This window comes from Lissotriton helveticus, chromosome 4_1 (assembly GCF_964261635.1).
Source record: "Lissotriton helveticus chromosome 4_1, aLisHel1.1, whole genome shotgun sequence".
NCBI classification, from domain to species: Eukaryota; Metazoa; Chordata; class Amphibia; order Caudata; family Salamandridae; genus Lissotriton; species Lissotriton helveticus.
In genome coordinates this window covers 1593567712-1593580303 of record NC_136063.1, presented here as the reverse complement: position 1 = coordinate 1593580303, position 12592 = coordinate 1593567712, and positions in this window count along the sequence as shown.

Below are 12592 nucleotides of genomic sequence, written 5' to 3'. Positions count from 1 at the left end.
CTAGTGATTTTTGGGGACGAGGGCTTGTTCTTTCAGTCAGCTACTAGTTTGGAAAAAGGGCTCCTCCTATATTTGATACTGCTGGCAAGGAGAGAAATATGTAAGAGGTGGAAGGACCACCTACCCCCCGAGCAGTGAGGACTGGTTAAGATCATCATTTAGTATGGCCCGGTTGGAATATGAAAGGGCTGAGGAGAAGCCGCTTAACATCTGGCATCCTCTTATAAGATGGGGAAGGGACTTAAGATGGATTCGGACACTCCTATGATTACACCATGTCCCCGGTACTAAAGGGGAGGAGGTCTGGTGACCCAAGTAAATGTGGTCAGCCTGGTGGCCCCTAGAGATGGAATACAGCTGTAAAGGTTCCACAAAGACTTGACACGGTGAGATGAGGAGTAAAAAAAAAAAAAAAGAAACTGCCGATCTCAAATCCGCTGTTCAGGCATTAGTTATTTCCAGAACAGAATAGGCTGCTCTACCCTATCTGGCCTACCAAAGACTTCCACGGCCCCCTAACGGCTTGCCTCAATGCAGCAGCTAGACTCTTATCTGGCACAAAAACATTTGACCACATTGCACCACATATGAAGGACTTAAACTGGCTTCCTCTTGAAGGCAGAATCCAGCTTAAGCTGGCCTGCATCATACACAAAGCCTTGTACACGAACTCCCTGGCATATCTTGCCCAGAAAATTGTGGTATCTGGGAGTTCCAGAAACTCCCGGTCCGCCAGAGACCGTGTACTCCAGCCACCCCGCTTCCGCAAGGAGAAAACTTACAACCGAGCGTTCTCTGGGGCTGCACCGAGAATCTGGAACTCGCTACCTTCCTCTATCAGGAAAATACCGTCTCTGTTATTCTTCAAAAAGGAAGCCCAAACCATCCTAATGAGCAAATTACTCCATTAACGTTATGTTGTTGCGCACTCTGCCTCTTTCACAGCTTTGGCTTCTGTGCATAATCTCCTGTAATGCTTGGCCCTCTCCGTGTACCAATTCCCATTCCTTCTAATGTTCTGCCAGCTCTCTCCGCGATTTAATTTCTTTTGGTTCACTCGATTACAATTTGCTGGTTTTCTCCTTCTATCGCCGACATGTCGCTAATTTTGTACTGTACCGATTATTGTATAAAACCCTAGCCTTTGTCCTATTGTAGTCAATTTATTTATGCCGATTTGGTACTGTACTGATTATTGTATATAACTCTGGCCTTGTCCTACTGTAATCAATTCCTTACCCCATCCTTGTATTTTGACTATGCATAACCTGTACGTAACGTGTTTATCCCTATAAAGGGCTCTGATACCCTAACGGGTCATGTCATGCTAAATAAAACCTCAAATAAATAAATAAATAAAATAATCGTCAGCATTTGAAACAAAATGTGTGGGGAGTGAACACACAAAAAGGAGCATTTTCCTACAATATGCTTTTGGTAAAAAAACACGCGCTACAATGTCCTGTTACTGGGGACATATCACACAATGTCATATATTTTATGCCTTGGGTGTTACTTTTGGGTCTTGTATGGATAGTCTGTCTTTTAAATTCATGTCTCTCTTGAAGGAAAACAATTGTTTGTCATATTGTTGTGCACATGCATTGAGAATTGTATTGAGAATGCAGCAATGCTTGTTGATGCTTTTTGATATAATCAGGAATAATTGTAAATTTAGTTACACAGTTCTTCAGTATATGTATCAAGGAGAGACTCACTGTCATTGTTGAGGAATCTTTTTTGGATGTGTGTGTTTCTTGTTTGGGGGAGTTCTCCCAAGCTTGCCTCAGTAGTCTCTTCAGTTTGCTGCTACACTTGCAGTTTCTTATACGCCCTAGGAAGTCACAATTCTGAGGGTGTTCTCTCAAAGTCTTACAGGCACTGGCTGTCAAAGTGCCGGAGAGAGTTATAGTCTATAGTCTTTATAAAGATCTCTGTGGTCTGTTTCTGGTCAGATGTAATTATCAACTGGTCCGAAAATGTCTTGACTCATAGTACTTGTCATACTAAGGTGGGGTCCTCATATGTTTATCCATTGTATGAATTTAATTGATTAATTTTCTTCCTCTGTCCATTTGTTCAGTGTATTATCAGTATACCATTTCCAGAGTTTGATACTCACTGTGTGAGGATTTGTTATGTCCGTAATATGCTGAGTATAGGTTCAACAGACAAGGGACAAAGGTGCTGTCCATGAATGTACCGCTTTTCTTGTAGAACAACATGTTTTCAAGCTGGGAGAGTTTACCTTTACTGGCACACTATACCATATAAAAAATTGCATTCTTATTTGTCCTGTTGCTGTCTTGCTAGAGTTCTTATATAGTTTGCGAAGTATCTTTTTAGTCATGCTGGTATAAATGGTTTCTGTGTCCTAGCTCAGCAGGATTTTGTTGGTTAAAATTGAAAAATGTCTAAAAAAGTAAGGACACCTTTAGTTTATTTAAAGTAAGATGACATTTGCTGTACAAAAGGTCACAGAAAAAAATCACAACATTTTGACAGAGATTTCAATCAGGACCCCAAACATCAGACAATAGATCTCCTTGGCTGAAGGTGTCTGATCTTATGAAATTTGGGCAGAGAGTAAAAATATGAAATCCTAGGATTGTATTCTACTGGAAAATCTTTTTCCCAGTTGTGTTCCAGCTAGCTATCACTGCCTCAGTTAACCCCTCCTGTGCTCATGACGAGGTCAGCTCGTCATGAGCCACGGCGCTCCTGTGCTCATGACGAGCTGAAACTCGTCATGACCGCTCCCGTTAAATGGAAAGCTCACATGCTTGGCTGATTCCCCTGCTGTGCTGAACGTTCCATTGGAACGGGCGTGTCATGAGCACCGGAGCGCCATGGCTCATGACGAGCTGACCTCGTCATGAGCACCGGGGCGCTGTGCGCGCCCCCCGCCCCCGCCCCCCAGCACAGCGGGGGGAAACAGCCCTGCAGTGAAGGGGATAAGATGCTTTTAATCTGGGAACTCATTCTCTCTGTTGTAAAATGCTTTTAATCTGGCACTCATTCTCTCAGTTGGGTCTGTGACCAGCTTGTTGTAACTCCTGTTGACAGAGAGGAGAAAAAGTATTCTTCATAGAAAGATTTATAGGATTGTATGGTAGCCCCTTATCTGTTGGTTTGATGGTTTGATAACAAGGGTATTATCATTAGAGAGGTCTTGTAAGACTTGTCTTCTTTAATTTTACAAGCAATTGAAGTTACACTGTGACTTCTGTTCTTTGTTTTTGTATTTTCCTTAGTTCTGCCTGTTCAATACTTAAATGATGATAGTCTGAGGTCCTTCTGTTTCCAAGGCATCAAAATAAAGGGCCTGATTTAGAGTTTGTGGAAGGGTTTCTCAGTCACAAACCTGACAGATATGTTGTCTGCCGTATCACAAGAAAATTATATTAAAAGGCACTTGTAATACAACGGACCGACATTTGTGGCAGAGTAACTCAAATGCCATACTCTAAATCAAGCCCAAAGTCTCCAATGGATCTTACAATAGAAATGAGAAAACCATTGTCTAGTGGTGAAAGCACGTGTGCTTTGATGGGATCAAAGCCAAGCACATGTTGAGTACTTTTAGCTCTATCGATGTTAACACGTTCTCATTGAGGCATAACACTAAGGGACTGATTGAGATTTTGGTTGACGGATTACTCTGTAACAAACATGATGGATATCCTGCCCACCGTATTACAAGTACCATTGAATATAACACACTAGTAATATGGTATATGGGATATCTGTCGCATTTGTGATGGAGTATTTTGTGACTGTGTGGAAAGAGGCCTGCTTTTCCATTGGGCATGTTGGTTTTACCAGCAAGTGTACAAAGTTTAATCGTTAAACAGCACATTTTTGGAAGACGGGAGACATGCAATCCTATGCAGATTGAGATTCATCTGTATTTTAAATTTAAAATTCCTGCCGCAGCCCGCCGGGGCCTCCAGGAATGCTGTTGCCGGAACTAAATGAAAGTACAAGGAGTATCATACAGGACCTCCTCGACATGTGCTGCCTATCCATGTTCTTAGGAGTCGCCGGGGGCTCGGCTGTGTCGAGTGTCTAACGGCACAGGGTATGGCACAGAAGACAGCGTGCCGCACCCTATACCCTCCTCCCCCTGACTTCAGTCTACAACTCAGCTGCAGATTATGCTACGCAGTAGTGACTCCACAGACTGCAGCTGAGCTACATGGATCAGGCTGAGCAAAAGGAGGTATTTTTCCAGTACTGTCAGCGACTCCGTTGTTAAGTGAAAGAGAATGTGCTGTTTAATGTTCTTGCTGGAGAGAGATCAGTTTTGTCTAATGCAAGTTTTGACTCCCCAGTAGAGCAGAGGCTTAACTGTGCCCTCTGCAAATAATGTGTATCACAGAACCTAATGTAAATTATATTATGCTAATTATGTGGGTTGGGCAGAGTGGGCTGAACTTTGGGGCAGTGGGTGTACTACATTTTCAAGTGAGTAATTGATAGCTGTGCTGCAAAGTGTCACTGGAATTTTTTCCAATGTTGGCAACTATGGTATTGTGATTTTTAAATGAAACTACCTACATTTTTGGAAGGAGGCCAAATTTAACTTCCCATGGTATGTTGAAATGTCAAGACATTAGCCACACTGCAGACATGAAGAGGTGGACCCCGACCAATACCTGTAAGCTGTTATGCAACTGGCAAAACAATCGGAAATAACAACTCATAATTTGTACGAGGCAGGAACGGATCCTCCCAAGTGGAAAACACACCGAAAGGTTACTTGCGAGGCAACCAAAACTTGACTCTGCAAAAGATGTGACGCAATAATGTATCACTGGCACAGCAGGCAGTGTCCTAACATTTGTCAGAGGAAGTGGAAGCCGAACTAATTTTGAAAAACAACCCTGGATTCTCTCACAAGCAGTTCCAGCCTCTTCTGCTCATTTTCAACCTTTCGAATCAGATGTCTTGTTCCAGTAGAGGATTTCAATTTGGATCTGATCAGAATTAAACAAATATTAATTACTAGCAGTGCTGATTGCTGACTGTAATTGGCCTCATGATCACCCTTGAATCAAAGACCTTTGAACAGTGAATGGGACATGAAGATGGCGAGGGAAGTGAGCACTGTGCGCGCTTAATTTAGACCCAGCTATTTTGGGCTGACTGGTGTCTTAAGTAGCTGAAGAGCTGTGGCAGTACCACTTTACCGCCGTAGACAGTGGTAAATGCTTGCCTGTCACGGAAAGCAAGACTGGAAATGCAAAAGCATTTAGTAACATATCTAACGCACATAACAGCATAATTATAACATAACTGGGCAAAACAGCACAATAGTTGGAACAGAACATAACACAACAACCATAATACTATGCAAGAAATTCCCATTTCAATAATGCGGCCCAAAAACCTACCAGCACAAAAAACTACAGAGCATAGAACCACCAGAACAACATGCTACACAACAAATCAGTACACATGTTCCTGTTACACATTACCACTTCCAGAATCCTGCTTTCAAAATATGGAGGTAAACGGTGTTTAGAGCAAGCATTGCCTTAATTTGAAATAGGGCCATTGAACATTTTTTGTGATTTAAAAAAAAAAAAATTGTATTTATGCGATTTTATATAGCGCAAACTTTACCCGAAGGTGTCAGAGCGCTTTACATAAGGACCAGTTGAAAAACATAAGGACTTAGGATTACATGCGTTATATAAAGGATACAAACAGAAAAAAAATTGCAAATGTACAAGATGTAAAGTCACACAAGGAGATACAAATGGATATACTCTAAGAGTCACAGGAATGGTAGATAGTATAAAGGTCTACTGCATATACTAGTGATTAGAGTTATCTCTAGATACATAGGGAAGGGATATGACTGGATATACTCTAAGAGTCACATAGGAATGGTAGATAGTACAAAGGTCTACTGCATATACTAGTGATTAGAGTTATCTCTATATACATAGGGAAGGATACGGATGGATATACTCTAAGAGTCACATAGGAATGGTAGAGAGCACAACGGTCTACTGCATATACTAGTGATTAGAGTTATCTCTATATACATAGGGAAGGGATATGACTGGATATACTCTAAGAGTCACATAGGAATGGTAGATGGTACAAAGGTCTACTGCAAATACTAGTGATTAGAGTTATCTCTATATACAGAAAAGCAGATTTCCATAAGTGGGGTCGGAGGGGGGATGCAGACACAGCACAAAGGGAGGGTGGGAGGGATGCAAGGCTATGGAGAAAAGGCAAAGCAGAAAAGGGAAGAAACATTTGAGGATCATCAACGGGGAAAAGGGTTAAAGGACGAGGGAATGGAATGATTCCTGTAATATTTAGTGTGCCCTCGCTGAGATTGCAAAACTCTGGATTATGTCATTTTCAAAAGTAGAGGCTGAAAAAAGAGGTTTTTTGACAGCATAGCCATAGCATTTGCAAAGACCTGTACCGGAGCATCACTGACTGATTAATAGGGATTGCAGATTACTATCGTCCACATGAATGTAAAATCAAGCTAAATTAGATGATCAATACATAGTTGACCCATCGTACACCAGCATTCCCCATAAGCAAGACAATGCTCTGCTTAACATTTTGCCTTCTATGCCCTACTGAGGCAGGCTGTGCTGCAGGAAAATATTAGGGTTACCAAACTGCAAAGTAAATGTTCTTGTCCAACACGAAAGGGTGGCCATAAATCAAAGTGATGCCTCTTGCCAAAGTAGTGCAGAAAGCCATCCATGGATGGTCAGGATTATCCGAATAGATGGACTGAAGCGTGGAAGGTGAACGTCCGCTAAACTGACCTGCGGATGTGGTTTACTGTGGTCCACTGGGCTGACCTTCTTCTTTTGCAGGGACAGTCACGCCCCTTCCATCCTGTTGTTACCTTGCAGACGTCCCAGGGACCTCATCACCTCGGGCTGTGGTTTTATTTTTGGGAGGGGGCCGAGTAACCTGTGGATTAACAAGCGCCCGGATAATCGTGGACAAGTGAGTCGGAGGACCCACAAGTCCCCGTTTATAATTCCCACTTACATAACGCAATGTACTTGCAACAATGGGTTAATTCAGGTCGATAGTCGGCAGGAGTACCGAGATAAGAAATTGGCAAATTAAAGAATCCTTTTTGACTAATCTACACCTAACAGAATGTCCAGTGATGCCGTGATCTGCGAAACGGCTACAAACATCTTTAAAAGAGGACCAATAACATGCAATGTAAGTAGCAAACAGCACTTTGCAAAACAAAATGATCTTATGGACAACTTCATGAAATTAGAGAAATTATATGAACGTGAAACGCCGAAGTGGTGGGAAGCAACATCCTTGCAACATTATGAGAATGTGCACTGTATTCAGGGTGGGCTAAGAATGTATTCAATTATTCAGTTGTCTGTGGTTCGTAAGTTTTCAGGGGTGGTGCCACAGCATGGCCCCAAATACCGCAGCAATCACAGTTGCTTATCTAGTAACGTAGTGCTTTAAGACCTTTTGTGTCTCTTTGGGGGTATCATTCTTATCAGGGACATGTGGGAACTCAGGAAGTAAACAATCTGTGGCTCCCTGCGGATTCCAGAACATTCCGTCACAGAAATGTGAGGAAAATGTGTGTTTTTCACCAGAGTTTGGCGTTTACAAGGGCTTCTGGATAAAATTAGCTAGTGGGAACCACACAAGTTATGCACCTCTAGAGTCCCACTGGTGTCTAGACACTCTTCTTGAGGGGCAAAAAGGTGAGCTCCTCAGCCCCTATTGAAAGGCCACGACTGGAGCATAGAATAGTAGAACATTTATTATAACCAATTTGATTTCGCTGTATTTGGGCCTTCCAAATGTAAGCCAGTGTGTAGGAAAGAAGATATTTAGAAAAATATCCTCTAAATCTTATGCTAGTACAGGTACACACAAATTCATAGATGTACAAATAACCACTGTGTAGTAATCTGCTCCTTATGTAATGCATCTCCCTTGCCCTGATTCTCTGCCTGATGCTCTAGCTATATGATGTCATTTGGAATGTTATGATGTTTGCACTTGAATTGGGAGCAGTTGGAGAAGATGGGCTGAGCAGCCAGGAGGCTGCTCCTGGTGGGGCTTATATTAAGACTTACATTGGAATTTACCAAGATAAAACTTGAAGAATAAACTACAACTACAAGAGCTGTCTACTAGACGTTATTGATTTCTACACACTGCTTCTAAACTCCATATATTGTGCCCATTTCAGAAATACATAGGTCTCCATGAAACACATTTTTCACTCTACTTATTTCACCATATGAATTGGTCTATACTTGGCACACAAAGAAAAACATTGTATGGTGCAGCTCAGTTGTTTGCTCTGGGAACCTTGCGTTCTTGGAGAACCTACAAACCGATCTAGTCGATGTAATGGTATATTACTTTTGTAAATCAGCCATCGTGACAAAAAGTTACTGATGAAAATGTTGTCACAAATGCAGTTTTTCCTACTCATTTTCAATATTCCTTTTATTTCAACAATTGGGCCTAATTTAAATCTTGGTGGACATGTTACTCCGTCGGAACAGTGATGGATATGCCATCTGCCGAAATATAAATCCTATTATATCCTGTGGCGTTTATATTTCAGCGAACGGGATGTCCATCATCATTGTGACAGAGTAACCCATCTGCCAAGATCTAAATCAGGCCCCTTAGTTTCTTTGGGAAAACCCGGAGGAATTTACACATATGACCCACTGCTGAATTTGGAAGTTTGTCTATGTTTTAGAAAACTATAACTTTTCTGGACCACCCATAGGTTTCACACTGGTTTCCATCATAAACTGGAAGCAGGTTGAGGGCCCAGCAATTAAGGGGTAAACAAGCAGACACTGCTATTGTCTTCCTGAAAAAGATCCAGTGAAATACCCTGGATAATGAGGGAACAGTGGACAAAGTGGAAGGGGCAATATGCAATCAGCCAAGCCACTGAAGAAAGCAGTGGTGTTGATGCTTAGTGAATGGTAGTACCTCTTTCTCATTGTAGAATCACACACCGGACATATAGGGCATATGGCTCTAAACATATGGAAATATGGTGGACTCAATCTAATCTTTGCTTTTATGTATGGCTCAAAATTGTGATGATCTAAAATTCTTATCATCTATCATCTAGACACTGTTAGACCTCCCCTGTCCTGAGAACATCATACATAGAGATTAAAGCAAAGTGCTGGATGCTTTCCTGAATAGTTGTGCTGCCTGCATCAAGCATAGAATTACCCAGCCAATAACATGCAAATGGACTCTTTATAAAACATACGTTTAATTGTGAAACCTGGCTAATCTTTTCTAGGCCGATAAAAAGGGGATTGCTACATGAATGACTGTCCCATGTCATGAAAACGTACATATTGCATTATAAGTCAAAGGACAGACTGAAAATTCATTTATTGACAGCCTGCGTCGAGGGTTGCATGCTCAAAATGTACTGCTTGACCACTAAAGATGATGGGCCACTTTGATTTACCAGGTGCTTGCAAGAGCTCACAACTGGAGTTTCCGAGTTATAAATTGAATGAAACCAAACTTGTAATACCAACATTAACAAATGATGTGTCATTGAGCAACTATGGGCATCTTACATTGCATCTCATGTTGAATGTAATCAGCGAGATTATTATTTTTTCCCTCTTTTTTACTTCAAGAAGCTGAAATCAGAAATACCTTTTCACTAGTCACAAATCTTTAAGCAATGAACAGTCCCATGGCAACACAACAGACGGCACCATGCACAAAATATAATGCAAGAGCTGGAAAAGTCAGGCAAAAGCACCTGTGTTCAGAATTCATTGATTATAGTCACCTAAAGGAAGCAAAAGAATGATGAGTTACTAAAGCAAAACTGAAATGAATATGTAAACTAACCACTCAACATCTTTTGCTTTAATACGTTGCACTTTCCACCTTTGGTTCCTTTTCAATATCTGCTGCTGTCAATGTTATTTTGTCTTAAGGATTTGTTTGCAGTTATATCTATCTTCCTGTAAGAAAAAGACAGATGGTCTGAGCAGGAAACAAGCTAAGCCTACGCATAGGGAGATGTTTTCAAGGGAGAAAGGGCTGGTATTTTTCCGGTGCACCTGCGTTCCACACAGTGCACTGCAGTGTATCCAATCAGACACTGCTAGGTGTAAATATAATCCCATCAGCCACCTGCACAGAGTACATAAAAAACTGGAAGGAATGGGTTTGTCTGTTCTGTACCAGCTCCTGCAAAGAAGGAAAGGTTACCCTCTCGAGGTTGTTTTTAAGAGCAGAAGGAAATGTTGGATAACATCTCACAGTAGGCTGAAAGTAACCACGCCAGTCAAAAACGACAGGTTTGCCAAAGACAATATTGCTTTTAAAAGCTTCCTTCAAACCCTCTTTTTATTTTCCACAGCAGCTGCTAGAAACATGACTGTTAAAGACCTTTCAAATGAGTATGGGGAGGAAGCCGAGCGCAGTCGGCGTTTAGTCAGGTGTATCAAAATGTGCAATGAACTTTCGTCCACCTGCTGAAGTGCAATATTTTTTTTGAAACGGCTACTTTCTTAAATACACTTTCATTAACCATGAAGACGTCCTGACAGCAGGTTGTTTTGCAGCCACAAGGTCCCTTTCATTTGGTGTCACTGAGTCACCGAAATTGGAGCTCAGCAGTTGGTAGGCAGGAAGGAGCAAAGATTCACAGGAGAGGTCACAGACCTGTGGCTGTACAGCACAGGATTCTATGGTGGTGCTCATTTGCATAAAGGTGCTAAACAGCATCAGATCACATATTGTATGTGTGTGCTATTTTGCTCCACTTCTTTCTGCAGCACTCGGTGGTGTTTTATAGCGACAAAAATCAATATTTGCAGAGTCTCAGCATATAATGACCACTCGCATTATGAATATTGAATTTTGTTGCTGCAGAACAGAAATGGAGACTGCAGAAATACATAGACCAAAACAGTACACCCTTAAAATCTGTAACACGGGGCCAGATGTTCGCAGGGTTTTACCCATTCTGTATCTATGGGAAATAGGGCCTGTTTACGAGTTTGGCAATGGGATACTCCGTCACAAACATGAGGGATACCCCGTCCACTTTATTATAAGTCCCGTAGGATATAATGGAATTGTAACTTGGCGGGCGGGATACCCGCCACGTTTGTGGTGGAGTAACCATGTCTGCCAAACTCGTAATCAGGCCCAAAGTGTTTGTACATATGGCCCACAGTGCTAAATATTCCTGTGATGCTTAAAAGCTGTTCTACTATTTTAAGGCAAGCAGAAGTACTAAACTCTGCTTGAAAGGAGGTCACTCTGTCCCGCACAGCATCGTGCGCTTTTTAGCCACTTTCACTGGCAGTTTCTTGATTTCCATCTTTTTGCTTCAAACCCCCTAATTTAAAAACTAAAGGAATAAGCATATTTTCCAACACTAATGCTTCTTTGTTTATAGTTCCTGCATACTCTTCCGTTTGAAAAAAGCATTGTCAAAGCAAGTAGGTCTGGTCCTGTTGTTTCGCTTAAAAAAATATACATATTTTCCAAGCATATACCACAAAAATAGACAGAAGACTGCGGCCGGTATATTATTGCAATAAAATGTTAAATATAAAAATCAATAGTTCATTAGAACTCTACTGTGCATTCAAGTAAGCAGGGGTACTCAAAACAAGTATAGAAAGCCTTTTTAGTTTTAATGTATATCACCAGAAAATAAGGCTCCTATTGCCACAACGAAAAGGTACTATTGCTTTAAATTACTGTAACCTCAAGCTTTAGTTGAGGTACACAAGGATGAGCAAAAGAATTGGAAGAAAATCATTGCCAAAGTAAAGTATTAGCCTACGAGTCATGGTATAGAAAAGTACTTTTTTTGGGCGGATTTACATGTGTTATTAATGTCATTGCGCACTGTGTAAGAGAGCCAGTGGCTGAATTAGGCTGAATCATAGCTACATGTTGTATTATGTGGTGGGTGGAAGAAAAATGTGGATGACATTTGAAAGGACCAATAGATGAAGAGGACTGACCCAAAGCCACTCTGGGTACATATTTATGTTTTTTTCCTTAGTCAGAGCTATGATGGGGCCAAGCTGAAGGCTTTGCATGTAACTCACCTGCTATATCAATATGAACATCCTATTGCGCAGTCGCAGAGTGAGGGAGGTTCAGTGTGCCCATTCTGGGTTCAAGTTATGAGTGGTGTGTTTAGCATAGAGCCCTAAGTGGTGATACCTGTGGGTTGCATTTGCCTACCTGGCTGAAACACACACCCTCCATAGGGACTACTGAGCTTTATACAGAAGAACAGCACTGTCTCTGCCATGTTGGTGCTGTTTAAAATGGTGGCAGGCATGCCATCTTCATGGTGAGGAATCAGACTGTGCTCAGCGATGGGGGTGCAGCGTTTCATGGCCTATTACCCGGAATAAAATTTTGTCAAGTAACCACCTCCCTTTTATAGAAACAAGTGATCTTTATTTCTAATAGTTCTTGTATTTGGGTATAGGGGCCTGCAAGAGCCGTCTTTAGACATAAGGGACATGCATGAAAACTTTGAGTAATAAAAGGTACCACAGCACAA